Raw genomic sequence first — 26,084 nt, 5'->3', positions numbered from 1 at the left:
GTCGTGTTACGACTCAAACTGTGCGCAAAGGCTGCATGATGCGCAGCTTCACTCCCGACGTCCGTGGCGAGGTCCATCTTTGCAACCACTACACCATGGAGCGCCGTACAGATGGGCCCAACAACATGCCGAATGGAGCGCTCAGGACTGGTATCACATTTTCTTCACCGATGAGTGTCGCATACGCCTTCAACCAGACTATCGTCGGAGACGTGTTTGGTCAGGCTGAACGCCTTAGATACACTGTCCAGCGATTGCAGCAAGGTGGAGGTTCCCTGATGTTTCCGGGTGGCATTATGTAGGCCGACATACGCCGCTGGTGGTCATGAAAGGCACCGTAACGGCTGTACGATACGTGAATGCCAAACGTCCGACCAATAGTGCAACCATATTGGTAGCACATTGGTGAGGCATTCGTCCTCATGGACGACAATTCGGGCTCCCATCGTGCGCATCTTGTCAGCGACTTCCTTCAGGAAAAGGCCATCGCTCGACTAGAGTGGCCAGCATGTTCTACAAACATGATCCATATCGATCATGCCTGGGATAGATTGAAAAGGTCTGTTAAAGGACGACGTGACCCACCAGTCACTCTGAGAGATCTACGCCGAATCGCCGTTGAGGAGTGGGACAGTCTGGATCAACAGTGCCTTGGTGAACTTCTGGATAGTATGCCACGACAAATACAGGCAGGCATCAATGCAAGAGGACTTGCTACTGGGTATTAGAGGTACCGATGTGCGCAGAAATCTGGATTACCATCTCTGAAGGTCTCGATGTGTGGTGGTACAATATGCAATGTGTGGTTTTCATGAGCAATAAAGAGGGCGGAAATGTTGTTTATGTTGATCTCTATTCCAATTTGCTGTACAAGTTCCGGAACATCCGGAACTCTCGGAACCGAGGTGATGCAAAACTTTCTTGATGTGAGTACATTTCATTTACGATGTAAATGTAAACCTTTGTGTTCTAACGCTTCGTATTTACTTTAGTGTTGCAAGTTTGATTCTACAGTACAGAATGGTCAGTCGTTTCTGTCCGTGGTTAGAAACTTCGTTCAGCGTCATCCAGGAACAGCGGCTTGACTGTAAGAGTTTTCTGTTCCCTTCGGGATACTCGATATCGATGAGTCCCCTTCGCCTCTCCCCGGTGGGGTGGTTGATTTCGTTGGGTGTCCACGGCAGGTGCTCCTGTCACTACCAGTTCATGGACATTTTGCCTCATTACAGTGGTTGTGGTTTGTATTCCGCCGGTAGCCGTGTACAGGCCAGCGCTACAGCTACTGTGGTTGGATGGAAACACACCGAAATCAGTCACCATGATGGTGGGGTTCTAGGGCGCCCACCGAAATCAAGCGTTCCGATGGTTTTGTGACTCACCACATTCAAACCCGTACGGGAAAGGAAACTAAGTTACCAAACAAGCAGCTTATTTGCCACAAATGTCAATGTCTAGCCACGTTATTGTACTTTACAATTTCATCTGCAGTAAAAAAATTTAATTTCGAACATACAGGGTGAAATTATTGAACAACATGAAAAAAATGTAAATTAGTTACAAACCACGTCGTGCACACACTTTATGGTTGCGACATGTTCGGTATGCCTGCCATCACTAGCGATGATGTGGCGCAGACGAATAGAGAAATTTTGCAGGACCTGCTGAAATGTCTTAACATCGATGACCCCCTGAACGCCGATTTTCAGCTCAGTAATGGGTTTGGGGTTATTGCTGTACACCTTGTCTTTAATACAGCCCCACAAAAAGAAGTCGCATGTGTTCAGATCCGGAGAATATTTCAGCCAATTGAGGCCCATTTCAGTGACGTCTGGATATCCTAGAACCAGCATGCGGTCCCCAAAGTACTCCTCCAGAACATCAAACAATCAAACACACTGATGCTTCGATGGGGTCGAGCTCCGTCTTGCATTAACCACAGCTTGTCGCAATCAACGTCACTTTGGATAACGGGGATGAAATCATTTTCCAAAACCTTCACGTACCATTCGGTAATCACCGTGCCATTAAGGAACATTGCACCGATCATTCCTTGACTGGACACTGCACACCACACAGTCACAAATCGCGCTGGAGACCTCGATCGCGAAATGCGGATTCTCTGCTCCCTCCAAATGCACCAATTTGGCTTATGGACGAATCCATCCAAATGAAAGGGGGCTTCGTCGCTAAACTGAACCACGCATGCGCATACTAATTCCCGTCATGCCCCGCGACCAAATGGCAGTTTGAACGTCCTGACGCAAACTGTTCAGTAACTACGACGATTCATATAGTTCAGTAGTTGTCACACTGTAAATATCAACCGTCAGAACAGAAAGGTTTACATTTACTTCGTAAATGAAATGCAAAATGCAGCCGTTCTTAATTGCAACAACAGATACACTCGTTATTTGTCGAACTATTAGGAATGGGAAGAAATGCTTTGAGTAAACTGTACGTATTTTTTGGCGTAGATTCCGAATATGCAGGAAAATAGGATTGGGGTGGGGGCAGGGTTCCCTTTTGAAAACACGAAGTTGGCCCCGCTCGTACAGGAGGGGTGGTTAGTAGGACGTGGTCAGCTCTAGCACAAAAAGATGTTCCCTTTATTAATATTAATTTTTCACCTTGAACATTTTTTTCGTACGATGTGTCGTTTTCGAGATATTTAGCTGTCTCAACCTAATATAGACAACCGTTATACGCGTGCCTCATAGCCGATTTTTGTTTCTGTATCATGAATTTCGAAAGAAAGCGGTGGTGCAAAAATTATATTGATGTGCGTACTATAGCATCATCCAGGGACAGCTCCATTGTGGTTCCGACGATATTCGGTTGGTTATTCATAAGTACTGAGAGCGGCACTGATCCTTTGACACACCTTTTGGATGCCCCTGTACCACTTTAGCCTGAGAAAAGTATACATATTTTTTTCCCCCAGTGTGGCATATAGTAACGGCAGCAATGTGACATTCAGTTTCCGTTATCTCTTAATGAGAACGCAGAGTTCATGTCGATGAACTCGTGTTTTGTAATTAATTTCTCAACTGATATGCTGTGCTGACGTAAAGCGAAGCTGTAAGATAGCGATCTCAGAGGAGGGGCTTTTGAAAAGCTGCAGATTACGCGATAGGGGCAAATTTACACTTGATCAGCCTACACTTGGGGACATTGATAAGTAATTACAGTTCTCTCTTTCACGATGCTGCACGGCTTGGTATTTCGTTCGGCGATATATGCTTGGCGACAGAGACAGTTCACGAGATGATCTACTAGCAAGAGCGTCAGCGAATTTACTGTTTCACACAGTTAAGCTGTTTTACACGCCTTGAGTCGTTTAGAGTCTAAAGTTCGCTTTGTTGATCTGAGTACAGAACACTGACATGAACTATTTAGAGAAAGTCCCCTAGAAATTTAGTGACACTCGCTATAATTCTAAACTATACGATATAACTCAGAGATATGAGGGTGAGTCAAATGAAAACCTAAAATTTGTAATAAAAAAATCGAAATTTCGCGCCGTTATCCTGTAAGTTGGTAAGCATGCTACAAACAGCGTGCAGAATGGCCTGTAGGTGGCAGCATAGTGCAGATGCACACACACCGTCGCAGTATCACTATAAAGATGGCCGCCCCACTTGCGACTTGCACCAGAGAAGAATAGCTTTCCATTATTCGGCTTTTGCGTCGTGAAGGTGTGAAACCTATTGAAATTCATCGACGAATGAAGGTTCAGTACGGTGATGCATGTTTGTCACAGCAGCAAGTCTACGAATGGAGTAGGAAGTTCGCAAACGGTGTGACTTCAGTGGAAGATGCTCCTCGTCCAGGTCAGGCACAACGAGTTGTGACTCCACAGAACATTGCAGCAGTTGAAGCCATAGTGAAGGAAAACCGCCGAGTGACACTGAATGACACTGCAGCATGTTTACAGATTAGTCATGGGTCAGCACACCACATTGTGCATGATGTGCTCCAGTTTCACAAAGTGCCTGCAAGACGGATGTCACGGCAGCTGACTCCTGAAATGAGAGAACGACGTGTTGATGCTTGTGAAGAACTTCTTCGGCGCTTCGAACGAGAAGGTGATGGCTTCCTTGCAAGAATCGTTACTGCGTACGAAACATGGGTTCACTTCCACCAACCGCAAACGAAGAGAGCGAGCAAGGAATGGCGCCATTCCTCATCACCAAAACCAAGGAAGTTTCGAACAGAACCATCATCAGCGCAGGTTATGCTGACTCTCTTTTGGGACGAAAAAGGCGTCATTTTGGAGCATTACATGCCTAGAGGGACCACTGTCACCAGTGCATCATACACAGATCTCCTAAAAAATCATCTGCGGCCTGCAATCAAATCAAAGCGACGAGTATTGCTGTCAGCAGGTGTCCTTTTCTAACATGACAATGCAAGGCCCCACACTGCCCGTACGACAGTTGCAACAATCACAGACCTGCATTTTGAGTGTCTTGCTCATCCACCATACTCACCAGACCTTGCTCAAAGTGATTTCCATGTGTTTGGACAACTCAAAGACGCAATGCAGGAAAGAAGTTCCGTTCTGATGAAGAGGTACGACACACGGTGCATTAGTGGTTGCGTGGATTACCAAAAGAATTTCTTTATAAAGAAATTTATGCACTTCGTAAGCGCTGGAGGACTTGCATTGAGCGTGGGTGAGATTATGTTGAAAAGTGATACAGCTTTGTACCATTTCTGCACAATAAATAATATTTAAAAAAATATTTAAGGTTTTCATTTGACTCAACCGCCTACAATAGAAGAAACACAAACATATGTGCATAGCATTTTTCCAGTGGGCTCTGGAAAGTATCCAGAAAAGCTGAAGTTATCTGAGGTAAAATATACTGAGCCAAACGTTGCCTACAACGTGTACAGGAACCAGACTGCTCTTACAAGATTCGAAAGACATGGAAGAGAAGCAGGAGTGGAGAAGAGAATGCAATAGAGTTGAAGCCTATTCCCTATTTCATTAAATTTGGACATAGAAAACGTAGTAACACAAACTAAGGGGTACCATCGCAGACCCCGCCACACTCAGCCATGATTCCTCCAAGTGCACGAGATTTGAGGCTGGTTTCCCTGCATACAGTACAAAGCTTCGACACGGCCCCTCTCGAACCACCTTGGTGACTGAAGCACTCACCTAAGAGCCCCATCAATTTTCCCACCTTCGCCTTGACTTCGCTGCAACATAACGCACTGACAAGTGCGTAGAACACCGTTCTGAACAGGAACGACACTTCCAATGTACTGAGCACACTGCACAGGTGGCGTTCGTGGTCACATACAACAGCGCAAGCTGCAGGCTTACGTTCAAGCATATATTTCTCGGTGTGCTTCCATATTTTTGTCCAATCTCTGTACATCAACATCCACATTAAGCGCTCCACAACTCGACGAGCGACGAGTGTTGGACGGTAGGGGTGTACCATTGTCACACCCCTTGCTACCCCGTTGATGAGCACACCGACATGCGTCGGCACCCCTGGTCACCTCATGCTAACACAGTCGAGCATTTATGGTGAGCGGGCCGCTATGGCCGAGCGGTTCTAGGCGCTTCAGTATGGAACCGCGCTGCTGCTTATAGAGGTTTTCGAGAAGGTCGCCTGCCATTCAGATCCACAGCTCTAAACGACGTTTATCTGTCGAAACGTGGACCTACAACCCGTGTGTAAGTAGGCTGTTTAGGTTTTTATGTTGGTAACGCCACGTAGCGCTCTGTATGAAAACCACTGGCTGTGCTGTGTGCAGTCTGTGGCTGGTTGGCATTGTTGTTGGTATATTTGCTATTGTAGTGTTGGGCAGTTGGCTGTTAACAGCGCGTAGCGTTGCGCAGTTGGAGGTGAGCCGCCAGCAGTGGTGGATGTGGGGAGAGAGATGGTGGAATTTTGAAAGCGGACGATCTGAGAAAGAGTAAATCTGTAATATTGGATATCATGGACTGATATATATATTATGACTTTTGAACACTGTTATGGTAAATACATTGTTTGTTCTCTATCAAAATCTTTCTTTTGCTAACTATGCCTATCAGTAGTTAGTGCCTTCAGTAGTTTGAATCTTTTATTTAGCTGGCAGTAGTGGCGCTCGCTGTATTGCAGTAGTACGAGTAACGAAGATTTTTGTGAGGTAAGTGATTTGTGAAATGTATAGGTTAATTTAGTGAGGGCCATTCTCTTGTAGGGATTATTGAAAGTCAGATTGCGTTGCGCTAAAAAATATTGTGTGTCAGTTTAGTGTTGATCAGAATAAGTAAAGAGAGTAATGTCTGAGTACGTTCAGTTTTGCTCAGCTGTTTGAAAATCAAATAATGTAAGAGGTTTATCAGCACAGTAATTCATTAATTTTTCTAAGGGGACGTTTCACGTGTTTTACTTGTATATGAGCAGGTTTTGCCCCCTCTGATTTTTTTTTTTTTGGGATCCGTCATTGATTGCTTTCGGATGATCCTGTCGCCTTTCTGGGTGGTTCTTTGGTGCCGACTGCTTCGTGCATTGTTCTCCATCGTCCCTCTTTTGTTCCTGAAGCCGGGGCCAGACACCCAAAAGTTGTTGTGAGATGCTGAACACCTTCACAATGAACGACTAAGTGTGGTCTCCTGTCAGTGCTGCTGAGACAGCTTGTCTCAAATCTATTGAATATTCTTTAATTTTAGGCACTGCTGCAAAAAAAAAAAAAAAGTTCAAATGGTTCTGAGCACTATGGGACTCAACTTCAGAGGTCATTAGTCCCCTAGAACTTAGAACTACTTAAGCCTAACTAACCTAAGGACAGCACACACATCCATGCCCGAGGCAGGTCTCGCGGTTCCAGACTGCAGCGCCTAGAACCACACGGCCACTTCGGCCGGCTGCACAGCTGCAAATAAATGAAAATATTAGACTTCGTTAGGCTTCATGTAGTGGTTTATGTTGCACTCCTCCCACTCCACAAAATACTTATGGAACCCTTGGAGTCGTCCGGGGTGGCCGAGCGGTTCTAGGCGCTTCAGTCTGGAACCCCGCGACCGCTACGGTCGCAGGTTCGAATCCTGCCTCGGGCATGGGTGCGTGTGATGTCCTTAGGTTAGCTAGGTTTAAGTAGTTCTAAGTTCTAGGGGACTGATGACCTCATATGTTAAGTCCCATAGTGCTCAGAGTCATTTGAACCATTTTTGTTGCACTCTTCCCACTCCACAAAATACTTATGGAACCCTTGGAAACACCGTAGTCGATGCTCACCTGCACTTAGCAATCAATACATGTAACCGTGGCGAGATCAAACAGGCTTCTATCTGAACAACCTGTCTGTTTTGATTTCGCGTGTAGATAAACAGATCAAACAGACTTCAATCTGAATAACCTGTCTGTTTTTATTTCGCGTATAGGTAGAGACGCCACGGACCTACTAGTTCGACTACAAAATGCAACTGAGCGATGCCGTACCTTCACGAGACACACAGCTTAACGCTGGTCGCCTTTTTCCCGTGAAGACTGCCTGGCCTGAGCGGCATAGCGATTTACGATCGTCTCGTAACGCTCCACAGCTGCCGTACGTCCGTGGAGGAGGTGATTCTTCAGCTGTCAGAGCGGCGACTGGAACGATACGCGCCGGCGAATCCAGTCGCCGGTCCCCTATGCGAAATGAGCGTCTGTTACGTTTTCTTCGCCTACCTCAGACGTCTGCCGCGCTGCCCGGATCTCCAGGCCGCCCGCTTTTTCCAGTTCCAGGCGGCCGCGGAGCGTGTCGGCTCCAGCGAAGTAAACACGCTCCTCGCAACACTGGGTGGCAGACGAGATGCTCGTGTCTGAATACGAAAACCGTTCTAGGGAGCAAACTCTGCTGTAGCAACTGCTGACGCCTTTCGCTCCCACGCCGTTATTCCGTAAGCCATGCCATCACCGGGGCGGCAGAATGTTTGAAGAAGTGTCCCATAATCTAGGCTATGGTCAAGCTAAAAAGTATTACGTATCACCGTCCTCGTCGACTGATGTCAGTAATCATTTTTCTGTTAATGTGGCTGAAAAGAAAATAATTGTTTTGGTTGGCAGGAGAGCCAACACCGGGTATGAGAGGAAGCCGAAAGGCACGCCTTTTAGTTCACGCAGGCTGGCGTGAGGTCTGGAACAGGACAAGGAAATTAGACTTCAGAAAAACGGACGTAGCTGGTGGAATACTTAACTTTAATCCGGTAATGAAGAACGTCGGTCTGGCCAGTACATCATTCACAATATCAATGGTAACTGATAATGGCGCCTTGCTAGGTCGTAGCAAATGACGTAGCTGAAGGCTATGCTAAACTGTCGTCTCTGCAAATGAGAGCGTATGTAGACAGTGAACCATCGCTAGCAAAGTCGGCTGTACAACTGGGGCGAGTGCAAGGAAGTCTCTCTAGACCTGCCGTGTGGCGGCGCTCGGTCTGCAATCACTGATAGTGGCGACACGCGGGTCCGACGTATACTAACGGACCGCGGCCGATTTAAAGGCTACCACCTAGCCAGTGTGGTGTCTGGCGGTGACACCACAATAATAGCATGGCATAGGGCGTCGAATCATGCAACTTCTTCCAGAGAATCGGGCTGTATCTTTCAGTCCGAACACTGCTTTCATCCAGTTCTCGATGCTACTCGATCCTGTGTAAGCCTCATCATCTTCAGGTAACTGCTGCAACCAACATCCATCTCAACCAGCTTACTGTATTCATTCAAAGATTCCTATCTACAGCTTTTGTTCCTCCACACTTCCGTTCATTACTAAACTGGTAAATCCTTCATGTCTCTTCTTTTAGACACGTCGGGCCATGCGTCTCTTTTCCCCTATATGACTCATTACTTCCTCATTAGTTACTCGACGTAGATTGGTGTCCAAAAATACAGCAACGAACCTTTGTTTTCCCATGTTATGTCTAATTCACCGTATAACCATACAAACTGCCAACACATGTTCGTCCAACCATCTTCTTCACGGAAAATGATATTCCGGTCAACGGACAGCTACGTCAGCGATGACGTCAGGGCACCTATGAAACGGGTTAGTGTTTGCCCGGTAGTCCCACATCCGCAATCGCTGTATATACACTCACAGGTGGCAGGGGTAAAATACAGGGAGCGAAAGGCTATTTACAATATGTACAGAAACCAGAAGGGAGTTATGAGTCGAGGGGCATGAAAGGGAAGCAGTGGTTGGGAAGGGAGTGAGACAGGGTTGTAGTCTCTCCCCGATGTTATTCAATCTGTATATTGAGCAAGCAGTGAAGGAAACAAAAGAAAAATTCGGAGCAGGTATTAAAATCCATGGAGAAGAAAGAAAAACTTTGAGGTTCGCCGATGACATTGTAATTCTGTCAGAGACAGCAAAGGACTTGGAAGAGCAGTTGAACGGAATGGACAGTGTCATGAAAGGAGGGTATAAGATGAACATCAACAAAAGCAAAACGAGAATAATGGAATGTAGTCGAATTAAGTCGGGTGATGCTGAGGGAATTAGATTAGGAAATAAGACGCTTAAAGTAGTAAAGGAGTTTTGCTATTTGGGGAGCAAAATAACTGATGATGGTCGAGATAGAGAGGATATAAAATGTAGACTGGCAATGGCAAGGAAAGCGTTTGTGAAGAAGAGGAATTTGTTAACATCGAGTATAGATTTAAGTGTCAGGAAGTCGTTTCTGAAGGTATTTGTGTCGAGGGCAGCCATGTATGAAAGTGAAACGTGAACCATAAATAGTTTGGACAAGAAGAGAACAGAAGCTTTCGAAATGTGGTGCTACAGAAGAATGCTGAAGATTAGACGGGTAGATCACATAACTAACTAGGAGGTATTGAATAGAATTGGGGAGAAGAGGAGTTTGTGGCACAACTTGACGAGAAGAAGGGATCGGTTGGTAGGACATGTTCTGAGGCATCAAGGGATCACCAATTTAGTATTGGAGGGCAGCGTGGAGGGTAAAAATCGTAGAGGGAGACCAAGAGATGAATACACTAAGCAGATTCAGAAGGATGTAGGCTGCAGTAGGTACTGGGAGATGAAGAAGCTTGCACAGGATAGAGTAGCATGGGAAGCTGCATCAAACCAGTCTCGGGACTGAAGACCAGAACAACGAACAACACTCACAGGCAGTGCGACACAGAGAAGAAGCCTACAGACTCTCTACTGTGGAGGGCCAAAGGGAGAATGGAAGCAGGAGAGTCGCAACTGATGACGCACGACGGATTTACGTGACTCGTTCTGTTGTTTCCCAGATGTGGCAACAATTAATAGAAGCCGAAACAGCACCCCAAAGACCAGGGCATGGCAGACCACGTGTGATATCAGAGGACCGTTACTTGAATGTAAGGGCACGAGGGCACCATCTTAGCCCTGCACGGCAACTGGCATCCGACCACGGAGCGTCCACTGGACGTGTTGTATCGAGAGTAACGGTGTACAGAAGGCTTCGGCAAAGTGGTGTTTGTTGTTGGTGACCTGCTGTCTGTTAACCTCTGGCGTGTCTTCACAGATGGGAACGTCTAGAGTGCAGTCGTCAACATGTCACCTGGGCGGTCGAACAGTGGGCTAATTTTCTTTTCACAGATGAGTCCCAGCTTCGTCTGGAATGTGAATCTCGATGGATGCGCATCTGGAGGGAATGTGGAATACGATTTCTGCGCCCAAACATTATAGAAAGAAACCGATATCGAGGAGTATCCCTAATGTTGTGTGCAGGGAGTATGTTGACCACATGAACGCCTCTTCATGCCATTGTATGGATGAACTGGCAAGGTTTAACTGCTGCCAGGTATCGTGTTGGAATGTTGGAAGGCTTTTGACACTGCACCACACAAGCGGCTCGTAGTGAAATTGCGTGCTTATGGAATATGGTCTGAGTTATGTGACTGGATTTGTGATTTCCTGTCAGAGAGGTCATAGTTCGTAGTAACTGATGGAAAGTCATCGAGTAAAACAGAAGTGACTTCTGGCGTTCCACAATGTAGTGTTATAGGCCCTTTGCTGTTCCTTATCTATATAAACGATTTCGGAGACAATCTGAGCAGCCGTCGTCGGTTGTTTGCAGATGACGCTGTCGTTTATCGACTAATAAAGTCATCAGAAGATCAAAACAAACTCCAAAACTATTTAGAAAAAATATCTGAATCGTGCGAAAAGTGGCAGTTGACCCTAAATAACGAAAAGTGTGAGGTCATACACGTAAGTGCTAAAAGGAACTCGTTAAACTTCGGTTACACAATAAATCAGTCTAATCTAAAAGCCGTCAATTCAACTAAATACCTAGGTATTACAATTACGAACAACTTAAATTGGAAGGAACACACAGAAAATATTGTGGGGAAGGCTAACCAAAGACTGTGTTTTATTGGCAGGACGCTTAGAAAATGTAACAGACCTACTAAGGAGACTGCCTACACTACGCTTGTCCGTCCTCTTTTAGAATACTGCTTCGCAGTGTGGGATCCTTTCCAGCTAGGACGGACGGAGTACATCAAAAAAGTTCAAAGAAAGGCAGTACGTTTTGTATTATCGCGAAATATGGCAGAGTGTGTCACAGAAATGATACAGGATTTGGGCTGGACATCATTAAAAGAAAGGCGTTTTTCATCGCGACGGAATCTTCTCACGAAATTCCAATCACCAACTTTCTCCTCAGAATGCTAAAATATTTTCTTGACACCGACTTACATAGGGAGGAACGATCACCAAAATAAAATAAGGGAAATCAGAGTTGGTAGGGAAAGATACAGGTGTTCATTCTTTCCGCGCGCTATACGAGATTGGAATAATAGAGAATTGTGTAGGTGGTTCGACGAACACTATGCCAGGCACTTAAATGTGACTTTCAGAGTATCCATGTAGATGAAGATGTAGACCTCATGTGCGGTTGTTGTGAGGTGGTACGGTCCCAGGCTTAGTAGTAGTAGTAGTAGTAGTAGTGGCAGTAGCAGCTTTATCTGTCTGTAGATCTCTTTTGACAAGGATATAGGACATGTGAAAGTATTTACATGTTTAGACTAATTTAAAATAAGCTAACTCGTATACACATACATTTGCAGACTTCTAGTTACAGATAATTATCAGATTTACTCCTGGTATACAATACTTTGTTTTACAAATAACTTATTTAATAATGTAATGGCACACTTCACTCGCATCTCACTATCAGGCACTACACACACTATACACACATAGTTTCATAACACCACACGCACACACACACACATACTAGTGATCTCTTGGCCACTTTCTATACCACAACTTCCCATTTGCTGTCCTGAAAACGTAAGTAAGCGTCCGTCTATAATGAGTGAGATATTGAGCTCACAAAAAGGAAGAGGTGGTACTATTATGCAATGCCTAGCTTGGGGGTAAGTTTCTCTAGAAAAGGAAAAAAGAAGGAAAAAAAAAGTGTCGAGGTTTTATGTGGAATGTTGGATGTCTGATAATAATTATTCTTATTTATTTGTACAACTTTTTTTTACCAAACCCATACTCTGTTTTATCTAAGTAATCCTTCAGTGTATTAAATGTATTGCATAACAGGTACTTCTTAACTGCCTTTTTAACTAAATGTATTTTTGCAATTTTTTTTACCTCTTTCGCTAATTTATTGTACAGTTTTATTCCTTGGTAGCAAATGCTGTTTTGAGTTTGAAACGTCCCCTTTGAACAATTATACAAGACTATGCTTCAAGTGACACACAATATTTTTAGCGCAACGGAATCTGACTTTCAATAATCCCTACAAAAGAATGGCCCTGACTAACATTAACCTATACTTTTCACAAATCACTTATCTCACAAAAATCTTCGTTACTCAAGCTACTGCAATACAGCGAGCGCCACTACTGCCAGCTAAATAAAAGATTCAAACTACTGAAGCACTAACTACTGATAGGCATAGTTAGCAAATGAAAGCTTTTGATAGAGAACAAACAATGTATTTACCTTAATAGTGTTCAAAAGTCATAAGATATATATATATATATATATATATATATATATATATCAGTTCATGACATCCAGTCTTACAAATTTACTGTCTCTGTCCAGATCATCCGCTATCAAAACTCCGCCATTTCTCTCCCCACATCCACCACTGCTGGCGGCTCACCTCCAACTGCGCAACGCTACGCGCTGTTAACAGCCAACTGCCCAACACTACAATAGCAAATTACAACAATGCCACCCAGCCACAGACTGCACACAGCACAGTCAGTGATTTTCATACAGAGCGCTACGTGGCGGTGGCGTTACCAATATAAGAACCTAAACAGCGTACTTACAAGTTTTATGTTTATTTTTTCTTGGCAAATGTAAGTTGAGTCTAACTCTTATTCCATGGCAATGGACAGAACTGTTTGTGCAGTAATTACCAATGTTATTTTTGACATGTACAACTGACTGGTAAATGTATTCACACGGTAAAGTTAAAATCCCCAGTGTTTTGAACAGATCTTCACAGTGAGCTCGACTACCATTTTTGGTTATGATTCTTATGGCTCTTTCCTGGTCCAAAAGTAAAAATTATCAACATACCGTAATATTACAAGCAACCGAGGGATACAGGATTGCAAAAGTTGAAGACGGTTTCCTGTCATATTCAGGTCTCGACACAGTTCAGGGACGATTTCTGCTGGAAGTTCCTGGTATTTGTCACGCTCCTTGTGTTAATTCAGTACATCTAATTGCTCCCTTAAAAGTGGCGAATAAACTACGTCAGTTGCCTTGCGGTATTCTACAAAATTGCGGGGGCACACAAAACAAAACACAGAAAACGAAGCACACGGTTTCCAGTAAGTTAAAAGTCGAAGAATGTTCACTTTTACACAGTGTAACCTCCCAACAGAAAAATTCCGAAACCTCCCAACAGTAAAAACTATAATTATTTGTATCATTCACATTCAGTGTAAGCTCCCAACAGATAAAATATAATTATATAATTCACAATTTAGCGAAACTACCCAACAGTAAAAATATGTATAGCATTGACATTTAGTGTAACCTAGCAACAGTTTATTATTCTGTAACCTACCAATAATAACGTGTGACTAATCTCTCAATAAGATTGTGGCTCACTTATAACCTTTCAATAATTGACTGTGAATTTAAACTGGTAAATTTTAGACGTCAGCAGTGCTGCGTCATCGCCCTGAAAATTCATTCTGAATAAATTGAAAATTCTTACCTCTATGGTCGCCGGATAACGCGTATATATATCTGCTCTTACAATAAACTTTCTTGGCACAGCCCAGTGCAATGCTGGCCGATAGATTTGTCATGTATAAAAGGGAACAACTGATTTTTCTTTACAATAATCGGGATGACCATGGATTGGAGAAATTAGTAAATTCTTTAAATTGGGATGAATGATCGTCAAAAGTTAATTTTTATAGGAAAGATTATTATTAAGAGATTTTTAAAAAACATTTACATGGGGCTTGACATAACAATAGTACATATGCGCGAGGCTGCTTTTACCTTATACTACATCGCTCAGGCTCTGCGATCGCTCCCCACGACCGGCCCAGCCAACTCCATACACCAGACTGCTAGCTACTACTTACTCCTACTGCCAAACAGTTCCTACTGCATACAACACTGCTCTCTGGTCTGAGATTCTCTTATAGCTTACATATCGCAGGCAGCGCGTGAGCAATCCATCGAAATTACATCTGCTGAAGTGCGCTAGCAACAAATTCCTTAATCATGGACCTCTTACAACAGTTACAGCCGCGCCAGGTAGCCGCGCGGTCTTGGGCGACTTGCCACGGTTCGCGCGCCTCCCCCCTTTGGAGGTATCAGCACTCCGTCGGGCATGGGTGTGTGTGTTGTTCTTAGCGTAAGTTAGTTTACGTTAGATTAAGTAGTGTGTAAACCTAGGGTCCGATGACCTTCGCAGTTTGGTACCATAGGAACTTACCACAAATTTCCAAAAATTTACACAGTTGCACGAAATAAGCGCGATATTTAATTCGATCGGAAAACTGTTATGTCAGTCGTCTTTAGCACCGCTGGAGGCTTAGCGGAAACTGTCGCCGACAAGGCCACAGCACGCCCTGTGGTGGATCGAGACACATCACGTACGGCTGACGGAGACATACGTGGATGCGCATAGTACTGTTTCAGGCGTATTCTCAGCCCATACAAAGGATTCTGCTTGCTTGCAGGCAAGAATACGTAGACTGTTGTTCGAATTTCACGCAGATGAGCCGAAACATTACGAGCACTGCCCACCGCTACGTTGGGTGTCGCCTGCTGGACACGCACGGAGTCCACCCTAGCGAAGATGTGGGCTGCAAATGGAAAAATCCATTGAGCTAAGCGACTTTGACAAAGCACAGGTTGTTACTATGCAGAGCCTGTGAACGAGTACCTCGAAATAGGCGAAACTGGTCGAATGTGCACGTGCTGCTGTCGTATCTACAGTAAGAGGTAGCAGGACAGTGAAACTATGACCAGGCGGTGAATGGTTGGACGCCCACGACTCTTCACAGAACGTGAGGTTCGGGGGCTTGTCTGCTCTCTAAAGGAGGATAGAATGTGATTTGTCACATCTCTGTCGAAAGAGCACACTGCTGGTTCGCGCACAACTGTTCCGGAGCACACCGTTCACCGTTCATTGTACATTCTTGAACGTGGAGCTCCGCAGCAGACCACCCCTTGGTGTTCACACGTTGACCCGCCAAAAACGTCAATTACAACTGAAGTGGGCACAAGACCAACGAGATCAGACCGCCGATTAATGGAGAAGTGTCGGCTTTTCGGGTGAATCACATTTATGCTGCACTAGGTCGCTGGTCGCCTCCACAAACGCCATGATCAAGGAGAACGGCGGCTCGACATACGTAACGCGCAACAGACGCAGGCTGGTGGGAGCAGTATTACGGTATGGGAGACATTCTACTGCACTTGCATGGGACCTGTGACAGTAACCAAAGACACTCTGACAGTGGCAAGCCATCTGCATCCCTTTATGTTTGATCTCTTCCCCGACGGCGACGAGATCTTTCAGTTGGGTAACTGTTCGTGTGTTGGAGACAGAACCGCGCTACATTGGTTTGAGGAGCGTTATAGTTAACTCACGTTGATGTCTCGGCCCCCAAATTTGCATGATGCATATCCTACAGAACCAATATGGGTCGCGATCGGGAGCCATCAAGGGGTACGCAAATCAGCGGCCTATTTTTTACTCGAATTACATGACCTGTGCGTCGATATCCAGTGCCACATACCTCCACAACAACCATCTGCACGAACAGTTGGACGTCGTTTGCAGCAGCATGGACTATCAGCTCGGAGACCATGGCTGCGGTTACCCTTGACGCTGCATCACAGACAGGAGCGCCTCCGATGGAGTACTCAACGAGCAACTGGCTCGTGACAATACCCCAGTGACTACTCTTGATGAACTGTTGTATCGTGTTGAAGCTGCACGGGCAGCTGTACCTGTACACGCCATCCAAGCTCTGTTTGACTCAATGCCCAGGCGTATCAAGGCCGTTATTACGGCCAGAGGTGGTTGTTCTGGGTACTGATTTCTCAGGATCTATGCATCTAAATTGCGTGAAACTGCAATAACACGTCAGTTCTAGTATAATATATTCGTCCAATGAATGCCCGTTTAGCATCTGCATTTGTTCTTGGTGTAGCAGTTTTAATGACCGGTAGTGTAGTCTCGCTCGGCAGGTGAAGTGACCGTGGTGCAGATGTGACGGCAGCCTCCCCCCCTACACAGGCTGGCTGGGCCTGCCGCCTGCAGACAGCAGGTAGTCGGCGTGACGCGCTAGCGGCGGAGCTGCGATGACGTCTGTGGCGAGGCGCCGCTAATGAAGCCGTAGCCGGCGCACGGCCGGCTGTCACGCGCCAGCCCGCTTATCAGATGCACGGCACGGCACGCCACGCCACGCCGTCCATCTGCCCCGGTAAACGGCGCCTTACCGGCCTCACTAGCTGACTGAGTGCGCCGTTGGTGTGTGTAACCCACCCCGAAACGTCGCCAAACGAGAGGTCCGAAAGTGAGGCAGCGCGACCTCAATCTGGGGGCCAAGACTTTGCTTCACACAGCGGCCTCGTTATGAGCGCTGTACAGAGTTTGTTAGGGAAACCGAAATTTTCTTATTTATTTCAAGTTTCTGCTACAAGTCACTTTTTATTTCATGCTTAATCTAGCATAATGCAACGCGTTTCGAACATTTTCCTTTCATCTTCAGGCGTTTATACATCATCATCAGTTATCTGCTATATTACCAGGTCCTTTGCCTCTCCATTTTCTGGGATCCATTGCTTCCTTCTTAAGGCTGCTGCATGTTGTACTGTCCATCATGTCATCCAGTATCTGGAATCTCTTCCTTCCTCGCTTCCTTTTCCCTTCTACATAACCTTCTAAAACTGTTTTTATCAGTCCGTCATTCTTTCTTAATATATGCCCAATACAATTTCTTTATCTTCCCTTTATTACATCTAGTAACTGTCTTTTCTCTCCCACTCTTCTCAGTACCTCTTCATTTTTTACTCTGTCCATACATACATACATACATACATATAGAGAAATGTTACTTAAAAATAAACAGTATTACACTAGATTAATCTAGAACTCTTTGTCCATTGTTTTTTTCCTGTAGCTGCTGGTGTGGCATTTGGGGGGAAGGGGGGGGGGGGACAGTAAGTGGCTAGAAATCCAAATCTGTAGTGTCTTCTGCTGGTTTTCTTCCTTGTGGTTGACTATGTATATCACAGCCCGTATAGCATGCAGATAGATTTGCATCAGTTATGTGTTAGGAAAATAGTGTGAAAGGCTTTTGTATGACACTTGATCACTTACAGTTTCATCAACTTGCTGCTTCACTTGCATCACTGGTATAATGGCGGAGCTGTTAATTGGCATACATATGTATGTATAAACGAATGAAGATGAACAGAACATGTTCGAAACGCGTTGCATTGTGTTAGATTGAGCATAAAATAAAAAGTGACTGGTAGCAGAAACTTGAAATAAATAATTATCCCACACAATCACGGTTCACAAACATAGCCATTATGGCTGAAAATTATTATGACATGTTCTTTACATGAAGAAAAATTACAAAAGGATCTACATGAAAGGCAAGTGAATGGGAAAAAAAGTATTTACACTTCTTTTTAACAACCTGATGGTCTGATGACCAGCGCAATGTATCAGTTTGTTGCTTTGTTTGTTTCATATTCCAAGTTTTTTTTAAATGTATAGATGTGAATTACATGTTCCTACCCACCACCTTTTACGCATTCCAATAATAGAAGCTCATCTACGGTAAAGAGAAGAAACTTTCTCAGTGTGCGTTTAAATTTCACTTTTGTATCTGTAAACATTTTAAATCACTGGGTAGATTATCAAAAAATTTTGTTCCAGTATTATGCACCCATTTTTGTGCTAAAGACAACTTAAATCGGGAGCAATGAAAATCATTTTTCCTTGCGGTATTGTAGTTACGTACTTCCGAACGGTAGTGGATTATTTACACCAAACCTCACGAGGGAAGAAATGTACTGTGAGGCAGCAGTCCGAGTGCCCACCTCCTTAAAGAGATGTCTGTCTAATCATCGTGAGTGAGCACGACATACAGGGGGCGGCGCTTAAATCCGGACAAATTTCAGTTTGAAATGCTCCTCACATCGTAGTTCCGCCGGAGTAGCGATTGGCGTACTTGAAAGCCATAAGCACCTAATAAACAGACAGAACCTCAAAATGGCCAACATGGTAGAGACAAGTGCGGAGTACAACCGAAGAGTCGCGGTTATCGAAAGTCTTCGCGTTGGGCGTTTGCGCACTACAACAGTTACATTCCTCGGGTGCCCCAGATCATCTGTTTACGATATTGTGGCCAAGCATAATGCTATGGAGAAGTCTGGGGAAGGATCCGCTGACGTGGCGAGGAAACCTCAGTCGAAGAAAGGCGTGTCACGAAATGCCGCAGTCATCGAAAGGGCCCAGGCGCTGATTTAGGAGGAGCCAGGGCACTAGCTGAGGAAATTGACGTCAGCGTTGAATATCAGCGAGTGGAAAATACGTCGGATGGCAGAGGAGGACCCCATACGAGCCATTCAGTCCAAGACTGGCTCGCAGATTACGTTGACATTTTCTGGTCAAAGAAGCCGGCCGGAGTGGCCGTGCGGTCATAGGTGCTACAGCCTACAACCGCGTGACCGCTACGGTCGCAGGTTCGAATCCTGCCTCGGGCATGGATGTGTGTGATGTCCTTAGGTTAGTTAGGTTTAAGTAGTTCTAAATTCTAGGGGACTGATGACCACAGTAGTTAAGTCCCCTAGTGCTCAGAGCCATTTGAACCATTTTTTGTTCAAAGAAGTTATGGCCCCAGAATAGCCAGGATTTGAATCCGCTCGACTACTATATTTGGAGCGTAGTCGGAAGAGTTACCAAGAAGACGAGGCACCCAGGTGTCCCATCTCTACGCACCGCTATCGAAGCATCATTCGCGAATACGGACAGCGCTGTTTTAAAGAGTGCCTGCGATCGCTTCTGAACAAGATTGCAGGCGGTCATTGCGACTGAAGAGGGTTACGTCGATTAAACGTCACCCCTAAAAGATACCACTACTTATATGTCAAAGGGCATTTTCATTTGTATTTTGTTTTAATAAATGTGCTTAATAAAAAAATTCATTTGTTCGGATTTAAGCGCCGCACCCTGTATTATTCTTACTGCATATTTTTGAGCAACGGAGACCTCCTTTCTTAAAGATGATCTACCGCAGAACGTTATTTCATATGACATTGTTGAACGAAAATATGTCAACTTACTGATTTGTCAGAAATGGTTCAAGTGGCTCTGATCACTATGGGACCTAACTTCTGAGGTCATCGGTCCACTAGAACTTAGAACTACTTAAACCTAACTAACCTAAGGACATCACACACATCTGCCCGAGGCAGGATTCGAACTTGCGACCGTAGCAGCAAAAGCGGTTCCGCACTGAAGCGCCTAGTACCGCTCGGTCACATCGGACGGCCGACTGATTTGTCTCACTCCAAGATTTGCAGTCACTCTAAGTGCAAATGTGGCCTGCATTCTCATTGACTAGAGTAGAATTGTGTTCAGTGATGAGCGGCGATGACCGGTGAAGACGTGTCTCGAGATCCAAAGGACAGCGGTGGGGATACCAACCTGATTGTTGTCCGCCACACGACCCGGAAACTAGGAGTGATGGTCTGGACTACCATTTCCTTTCACAGCACGCCCCCTTTGGTTGTCATCTGCAGGACCCTTACAGCACAGCGGTACGTCGACGATATCCCACGCCCCGTTTTGATGCCCGTCAGGCGTCGGGCCATCGTAGGCTTACATTTCAGCAAGATAATGCCCGTCCGCATACAGCGAGACTTTCCACTGCTTCTCTTTGTGCTTGCCAAACTCTACCTTCGCCAACGAGGTTGCCGGGTCTCTCCCCAACTGAGAACGAGTGGAGCATTATGGTCAGGGTCCTCCAACCAGTTCGGGATTTTGACGATGCAACGCACCACTTGGACAGAGTTTGGCATGATATCCCACAGAACATCCAACAACTCTGTCAACCAAAGTCAAGCTGAATAAATGTTTTCATAGAGGCCAGAGGTGGACAGACACATTATGAAGTTCTTTCTCTTGAATAAATCATCCAATTTTTCTGAAATTGTAATCATTGCTTGTGGTAGATGTATTACGTGACATCTACCAATATCCGTTCCATTCCGATAATCCCTTCGTAGAGCGTCCTTTTTTTCTATGAGAGTATAATCGTGGATATCGGAGACAACACCTCTTGAAAGTGCCAGGTCACAGAATCCCCCAGAAGAATTTGAACCACAAGGCGAATGGGAAAACAGATATTGGAGGACTGCAAAAAAGATAGGAATGTTTTTGTTTGTGAGTTTGGAACAGGTAACGGGCTAATCCTTGAAAGGAAGATGACGATGATGATGATGGTGATGTTGAAAAGTTTTTAAATCCACTCCGTCCAACAGGTCATGAAGTAAGCTAGAATATATTTACGAAAAGAGTTATTCGTATCACCCACACTTTACACTTAAAAGCACGGAATAGAAAAAAGTCAGAACGGCTGAGAAAATCTCGTCGAACGTTAACAAAAATAAGCAAAATAAAAAAAAAGGTCACACTAATTTTTCTCGAATTGAGGAGTGAGAAATAAATGTTTAAAACGTCTCATTCAAGTACCATGCCACGAGAATCTCTTTTTTTTTTCCTTATAAAAATTAATAGTTCATAACGTTAAAGGATTTATTGCATGAAGTTTTGTATTCCATTAACGTAACTAATGTTGAACGAAAATGTTTCTTAAAAGTTACATTTTGTCAGTTGCTTCGATAAACTGTAGTACTGAGCCAATATATGACTAGATTGATGTCGGATATCACCACCTGACTAGCTGGTAGAGCTGGCTTTTAACGACCTAGGACTGAACCGAGGTAGTCTCGCCCGTTAGACACACCAATGTGAGATAGTGCGAGCACAACCGAAGTGCAAAATTCGTAACTCAATGAGTGCGCTGTGCCATACCCTACAGGGTCCTGAAAAATACATCTTTTCTACCTAAAAATCTCATCTTCATCACAATACTGACGTGATGTCTTAACTATGTTACAGCTTAATTGTTATGCTTTTGAATATTCTGCGTCTGCTCAAAAATTAACACAGAAATTGTTCACAGTTCAGTTACATTCTCGTGCCTATATAAGCCAAATAAGACAGAATAAACATTAATACTGTCTCCAGTGACGCTGAACTGAACAGTATTTTAATGGTTGTCACCATATGGTGGCCGATACGCAGTTATCAGTTTTCGTCCAAAGCGGTGGGTAAGTTGATTCCCTTTTTCGGGAGGGTAGGTCGACACTGTATGCTGCCTTTCAGATAGTCGGCGATGACAGAATCAAGGAGGAAGCTTCCGCAATATTTCTCAAACCATTTTACGGAAATTGCTGGTTAATAAAAATTCATTTTTGCTGTTTGTACATGGAATCCGCATACCGTCTGTGGTTCGTTCCAGTCCTGTCTAACCCGGTTCTCACACTCCTAGGAAGATAAGACGCTGGCGGTTTTTCATAAATACAAGGGATCTGTCTGCTATGTGTCAATAAAGCCATTTCCCACTCTCTAACGCCAACACCCAATCATGTCGACATCATCTCGTTGCCGCTCTACAGTGGTAACAATTGGAGGACTTCTTGAAGGAAGTCTGTTGATGTTTACATCTTCAGAAAAAGAACGACTAGGGCCTTGGGCGTAGTTTTCTATCTTTCTGTACACTCTGATTAATGCATTCTGCCTGCGTAAGTCAGGGGATGGAACGTGACTAAGCATCGGTAACCAATGGACGGGTGAACTTTTTATTCATAACACTATTCTGCACGATCTACAAGCTGCTAGAGACGAAACTACGTAACGTAATTTCCCAGAAAATACTGAGCGCTGTAGCTCTTAAGGAAGCTTGTTTCCTACCAGATACAAGCTGAGTCGATCAGGCTTGGTTCTTAGAACATTTCGCTTAGACGGGATACCAAAGAAAACTTAAAACTTCAGTTGCACCGTACGACACAGTTTGGAGACAGGGTTAGATTTACAGATTTCTGCTTATTATACCATGTAAAAGGATGGCACAGATGATAAATGAAACCCTTACCGAAAGACCATTCCACGTTACTATGGAACACGCAACAAGCAAACGAAGGAAATTGAACAATGGCCTTCCACAGGGGTCAGTGCTGGATCCCCTGCTGTTTAAATTTTTGGACAACATAGTTGCTGTTTAGCATGTATGTCGCTGATATGCCTAAAATATCATCTTCAAAATCTGGACATGCTGATGACTGGATACTGTTCAAACAGCATAAAGACATGGAGGAAATTGAAAGGGTGTACGATCTTACCATCATGAACAACTACTTTCGGGATCAGAAGCTGCTGTTAAACCCAACAAAGACATAAGTTGCACGCTTTCGCTTTAATATAATTGCAAATAAAGAGCTAGCGGTTTATATGAACAACCATTAGTTCTGCCACAATATGGCTCCGAAATATCTGAGAGTCACCTTGGATAGGACCCTCAGTTACGAACAGCACTTGACAAAAACTGCAGATAATCCACGAAGCGAAAACAATATAATTGAAAAGGCATGCGCCACAATTTGGGTCTCTACGGCATCAACTCAACGTTCATCTACCCTTGGAACGGTCTCCTCCGTGGCAGACTATTCTGCACCGGTACGGCTAAATTGTGCTCACACGAAGAAAATGGACACGGAATTAAATAGGAGCATAGAATGATATCTGGGACAGTAGAATAAATTAAGATATATTTCGTTCACAATACGGCGGTCCTCCGTTGCGGGGGTCAGACATGGTTAACTGGAACCTTGGCAACGACTATGTCTGCCCTCACGATTCCATGCAGTCCAACATCGGGCCACTGTCACATCCCAATGCCCCACAAATCTCGATATAGCACCATTCGACCAGCCGGCCAAATGGAGACACACAAGGAGGTCCTTATGAAACCTGTCAGTTGCTGATAACGCTGTCTCACACGTGTACGCAGCGTCTATGTGTCAGGCACTGCGATCGCTCAACATCTGACGCTGTTCAAGCCCCTTATATACCCCACCAGCATTAAACACGAATAACACTAACGCAGTCTAGTAGCCATTCAACCTGTCACGGAGAATTGAGCATGTCATCTCGGTTCTTCATATTTTTTGACAGACAGTGATAATAACAATTTTGACGTTAAGTGTGCGATACTGCACTACATTCTCACGGAGCATGCAGGAGAAGGTGAATGAAGTAAGATACAATGTGTTCAGGGCACATCGTCTTTCTTCGTTTTTGCTTTCTATCTCTTGTCTGGGGTATGGGAGCAGACGTCACATGGTAAGCTGTTCAAGCACATGATTCCGGTTAGGCTAGAACAGTGCATACCAACTTTCTTGAGACGATTTTTCGCGGTGGGTTAAAACTGTGTACCGTCCCTGCAGTCGAACCTTGGACCTGTCAGTCTCAGGGGCAAATTCTCTGCCGACTGAGCTATGCAGACTCAACTTACGACGCGTCCTCATAGATTTACTTCTGCCTGTACCTCATCTCCTACCTTCCCAATTTCGCAGTTCTCCCGGATACCTCGCGAGAAGCTGTCGGGGCGGACCATGACAGTACAGTGCAGTGTGAAAAACTAGGTGTTTAAATCGTGGTTGCGACCTGCCTTGATCGTGAAAGCTCGGTTACTCCGATAAGGTGTTCATACAAAGTCTCTCAAACCAAGTGGAGCAGTGCTTTATCATCAGATTTGACGTGATGAGCTCATCGCTTAGAAAAGTTGTTACCAGTAAGATGGCCCTACTGTCAGTTTCTGTTACTAAAACTACTTATAATTTATAAAACGAAAACCAGAAGGTAAAGACTGAAAGATACCATGGCAACTGACTGAGTGAATGTCCCTAAAAGTATAGCTAGGAAGAGAGAAAATAAATTTAAAACTGAACGTAACAATATGTTTACTGTTACCAGTCACTGTTTATACAGGGTGTTACAAAAAGGTACGGCCAAACTTTCTGGAAACATTCCTCACACACAAATAATGAAAAGATGTTATGTGGACATGTGTCCGGAAACCCTTAATTTCCATGTTAGAGCTCATTTTAGTTTCGTCGTTCACCTACGCTCAATGGAGCACGTTCTCATGATTTCATACGGGATACTCTATCTGTGCTGCTAGAACATGTGCCTTTACAAGTACGACACAACATGTGGTTCATGCACGATGGAGCTCCTGCACATTTCAGTCGAAATGTTCGTACGCTTCTCAACAACAGATTCGGTGACCGACGGATTGGTAGAGGCGGACCAATTCCATGGCCTCCACGCTCTCCTGACCTCAACCCTCTTGACTTTCATTTATAGGGGCATTTGAAAGCTCTTGTCTACGCAATCCCGGTACCAAATGTAGAGACTCTTCGTGCTCGTATTGTGGACGGCTGCGATACAATGCGCCATTCTCCAGGGCTGGATCAGCGCATCAGGGATTCCATGCGACGGAGGGTGAATGCATGTATCCTCGCTAACGTAGGACATTTTGAACATTTCCTGTAACAAAGTGTTTGAAGTCACGCTGGTACGTTCTGTTGCTGTGTGTTTCCATTCCATGATTAATGTGATTTTGAAGAGAAGTAATAAAATGAGCTCCAACATGGAAAGTAAGCGTTTCCGGACACATGTCCACATAACATCTTTTCTTTCTTTGTGTCTGAGGAATGTTTCCTGAAAGTTTGGCCGTACCTTTTTGTAACACGCTGTATATCTCCACGACACGTTTCAAAGGTTTAAGCCTCCATCATCAGGTGGATTTACATTTGTTAGTGTGACATGTGTGTGTGTTGTGTTACGATCTTTGTTTACAAAATATGACAGTATACATGTGATGTGTTACGACAGTGAAAGTAACCTGTGACCACTGGAGACAGTCCCCACAAGTTCCTCCAAAATCGTATCACAACACACACGTATGTCGCACTAACAAATGTAAATCCGGCTGATGATGGAGGCTTAAACTTTTGAAAGGCCTCTTGGGGATAAATAAACACTGACTGGTAACATTAAACTTGTTTCATTCGATGTCAATGTCTGCCCCCGGTAGCTGAGTGGAAGCCGGCACGATAGCTCAGTGGGTTTCGGTCAGAGGGTTAGCTACGCTCTGTAACAAAAAAAACCAAGTGAACGGATCAACGAGGAACCTGAACGGGTGTCATCGGACGTCCGTCCCGAACAAATCCAACTAACAATATGGAACAAAATGAGGTAAAGAAAAAAAGTGGTCAGCGCGACGGAATGTCAATCCTAAGGACCAGAGTTCCATTCCCGGCTGGGTCCGACATTTTCTCCGCTGGGTCGGAGATTTTCTCCGCTCAGGGACTGGGTGTTGTGTTGTCCTAATCATCAACATTTCATCCCCATCGACGCGCAAGTCGCCGAAGCGGCGTCAAATCGAAAGACTTGCACCCGGCGAACGGTCTACCCGACGGAAGGCCCTAGTCACACGACATTTATT

This window comes from Schistocerca americana, chromosome 9, assembly GCF_021461395.2.
Source record: "Schistocerca americana isolate TAMUIC-IGC-003095 chromosome 9, iqSchAmer2.1, whole genome shotgun sequence".
Lineage (NCBI taxonomy): Eukaryota > Metazoa > Arthropoda > Insecta > Orthoptera > Acrididae > Schistocerca > Schistocerca americana.
This window is presented reverse-complemented; position numbering follows the sequence as displayed.